Raw genomic sequence first — 3948 nt, 5'->3', positions numbered from 1 at the left:
CACAAAACCTAAAAGAACTCTTGTCTGCCATTTTGAATATACTGAATAGAGATCAACATAGATATTAATCGATTGTCGTTTTTTTATATTTTGTAAGCAACTCAAACACGAAAAGGTTAAAAATAAATAAATTTTACATAAATTTCGTTAATATTATGAAACAAGGTCAACATATATTTTTATTTTTTATTGATAATTATATTTTTTGACTATGTTATAGAAAATTCAATATTTGTTATCGATATATTTATTTTCATTCAAGTGTAAAAACATCTCTGAATAATGAAATGTAATAGAGTTTGTGACTATCACTTACAGAATAGCAAAATCGTCTCAAGTCTCAAAAATTGTCTCTGTCAAATTTAGAGACTTGATACTGTATCACAGTACAGAATCGCACGGTAAATCGATTAAATCGTTTTATGTCGATCTTGGGCATTTGTGCCAACATTAACCTAACAAAATATTTGTAGAAATCTGTTTGCATCTCAACTGAAAATGTCACTTTTTGAGCCGATTTCTCGACATTTGCAAAAAAATTTGCTTTTCTTTTTTAATTCCAAGAAAAGTGCGGCTTTACTGAGGCTGATACAAACATAGATAGTACTTTTACTCTACTATTACCATCTAGATGATTTCTATTAGGTATTAAAAAAATATAGAATTTTTGTAAAGAACCTTGAGTTTGTTTACCAAAAAATGGATCATAAAGCATTTAGTGTGTCAATTAAGCATTACTTTTTGAGGAAATAAGGAAAAACACTTTTGGACCGTTTTTATACAATAAAGCCTTAAATTTACAAAAAAACAGAAAAAACCGGCGGAAGCAAAGTTGTAGAAAACTACAAAAATATAGTCATATAATATATAATGTTATACATAAAATGGAAATTGAGTTTTTATTGCTAATGATTCACTACAACATATTTCATTTTCATATAAATAAAATTTACAGCCTCTGCTGTCAGTTATAACCAACATATAACCATTATATAACCATTTCATAACCAAAACTCAAATTTTGTTTCAGTATGAATGGTTTCTATTACACTGTTTTTTCTTCACCTGCAAACTTACGAAAAGTGATGTTACGTTATTTTGCATTTTTGGTAACGATATACTATATACAATATATCAATATTATTTTATTCAAGGAATTAATAGTATTTTTTATTTTTTTACTTTAACTCAACTTACTTTAACGTAATTTCATTTTAATACCATGATATTAATAAATTTAAAATCACTAAGGAAAAATCCTTCGGCATTCTTCTAACAAACAATGCAGAAAGCATGAAGTAATAAATCTATGATCATCACTTTTAGAAAAGTTATTAGCTCGATATTCAGATTTTCCGAATTTCCACTTAAATGTGCGATAAATTATGATATTTTTAAGAACTAAAACTTTTAGCCATATTTAAAATTCACCGATACTGAGTACGATCCTTTATTCTGGCTAAACACAGAAACAATTTTTCTAAGTTTTGTATTTTGGTAAACTGTATACCATAAAACCTTACACTAAATTTTTGGGCTGAAGAGGCTGCTCGTAGTTAGTTAGAGGGGATATCAGGGTACGTCTTTAAGAAGATGATTATGAAATCACAGGAACTAATACTCTCTCACTCCATTATATCCTTAATAAACCACTGTGTGCGCTTGATGAAGTATTTTGTACAAAAAGTTTTATTTGTGTAACCTGTGCGACATCGCCAAGAAACCCACCCTCATTAGTTGCGATTTTTTTCCCTAACAATCTGTAGTCTCTACTTCTTCTACCTCCTGATAGCTTCTACAATAGACATTGTACGGGTGTTTCCAGTCCACCAGTGTGTCTGCCAATTATATCTACAGTGACCTGTAATTACTCCTACTAGAGGTCTTAGTTTTGACCTTTAATAATGGCCATGATTGGTACATATTTCATTCTTTCCTCGTTTGCCTGCTTGTTGAGCAAGTTAGGGATTGACTCCTCCAAACTTAGCTTTATTAATCACTTTTTTTCATATCTACAAGTAGTCAGAGACATACAAATTCCCTTTTTTCGGTTTCTATGTAGTTGTAGCACGCTGCCTGTTGGCTTCTCCTAGGAGCCAAGTATGTGCAAATGCAGATGGAAGTTCAAAGCAACTAGCAACTATATTATTATTAGATAATATAGCATAAATGTACCTGTATACATTTTTTGAGTTTTGTTCGATTATAAGCATGCTTAAATGACACAGGCGGGAGCCTAAATGAAGTGTTTACCTCAGAACTCTCTTATACTGTTTCAAAAATTAGTTATTCTCCAAACAACTAATGAAATTAACGTTTTCGGTAATCCATTTTTCAAAAGTGCTGAAATAAGCTCAGCTAATAAGCCATGAAAGGTTCAAAGTAAAATTCAAAAGTAAACCAAAGCACTTGAGCTCTAAATGGCCTAGAGCAACAAATTAAAAGATAAGAACAGGAATCAAAGCTTTCAACCTTAGGGAATGTAGCAAAAAAGAACCGAATTTCACTTAGGAATCCAAATCTTCTTTATAATAAGCACTTCCAAAAAGACAAATAAAAATAAAATAGCAAAAGACTGCAGAGTATTCAATTAAATGCCAATAAATCCCATTAAATCGATTCAATGAAATTAACTTCTTCCGCATATAATGCGAGTTATTCTTTTATGTGTCAGTGCATATGTATTTGAGTGTGCTCATTTGGCCAACTATTCGATTGTCAAAAATTTCTACTTTCTATTTCGCATGCTTATCCAAAGATTTATAAACTGGAAGAGAGGTAGAATAAATTTTGCATAAAGACACCGGTGTGCGCCACTTGCTTGTTGTTTCTGCGGCTTATTTATATGTATTTAGTTTTTTTTAGTTTTTCCGAAGTGACTTTTTAAGTTTAATGCGAATTAAAGAAATAAGCGGTTTATTGGTAAAATATTTCAGAGATAGTAAAAGAAAAAAATTGAAGAAATATCTACAGAATTGTGTAGAAATATTTGTGAGTTACACGATAAAAGCATTTATTGAGGTACATTGTATACTCAATACCATGAATTAAAATTAAATAATTGAGCGACTTCAGAAATCTTTACCTATTCAAATTTGTTCACTTTATCTCAAACTATTTGCGAAATTCGTCTCACTCGCATTCAAATAGCACGCTTACATTATATAGTAAAGCTCCATTTACTATTTTTTCCATTCCTTCATAGTTTTTGACAAATTGCTCCACATTTGTGTTGACAGCTACTTAACATAAATGAAAGCGCTCCAATATGCTTCGTGGATTGCGGTCACCGAGCTGTCAAGTGGCTCATTTAACAGTGCAAATATACATACATGCGCTTCCATTCTTTTCCATGGTTTGTAAATATTAGCCTTGAGGATTTTGCATAATTATGACAGGCAACTTGATCTCCAAACTTCGCTTCAATTTTTCAATTTTATTTTCTTCAATATTTTTTTGTATTCTAACGCTAAAAACTGTTTATTCTTCACAACTTTAAGTATATTTGCATAGAAGTGTGCTTTTTTTCACATTTCTCATTGATAGATTTTCGCTTTCATATCTATAAAGATAAGTATTTGCTCACTTATGTGTTGCACTAGTAAAACATACATTTTTCAGAAAAATATACATTTTCCTTTAATAAAAAAGGTAACTAATACAATGCATATCGAGTTCGTTGCTTAAGTCTTTTGTTTTTTATCAACAGAAAGCAAGCAAATAAGTAAATTTCTAAGTATTGCTCCAAAAATTCGTTATTTAGTCAGAGAATTGGCTTTTAATTTAAACTTTGATTTTCAAAATTGTGGAGTTCAAGGTAATGGCTGGAAGAAATTGTGTATTGTTTTTAAAAATTTCAAGAAATAAAAATTTTAAGTTATAAAAGAGCAGTATAAATGGACTCCGTAGAATTTATGTATCTTTCTTGTTAGTTAGAAAATATTAAAA

The 3948-nt window shown here is 30.1% G+C and overlaps 1 protein-coding gene across 1 annotated transcript in view; it reads left to right on the top strand.

The window, feature by feature from the left end:
- LOC108972620 (probable chitinase 3) overlaps positions 1-3948 on the top strand; it is a 20794-nt gene that overhangs the window by 1263 nt on the left and 15583 nt on the right. The gene's annotated exons all lie outside the window — the stretch shown is intronic.

The sequence above is a fragment of the Bactrocera latifrons genome, unplaced genomic scaffold (assembly GCF_001853355.1).
Source record: "Bactrocera latifrons isolate USDA-ARS-PBARC rearing strain unplaced genomic scaffold, ASM185335v1 scaffold_41, whole genome shotgun sequence".
NCBI classification, from domain to species: domain Eukaryota; kingdom Metazoa; phylum Arthropoda; class Insecta; order Diptera; family Tephritidae; genus Bactrocera; species Bactrocera latifrons.
This window is presented reverse-complemented; position numbering and strand designations above follow the sequence as displayed.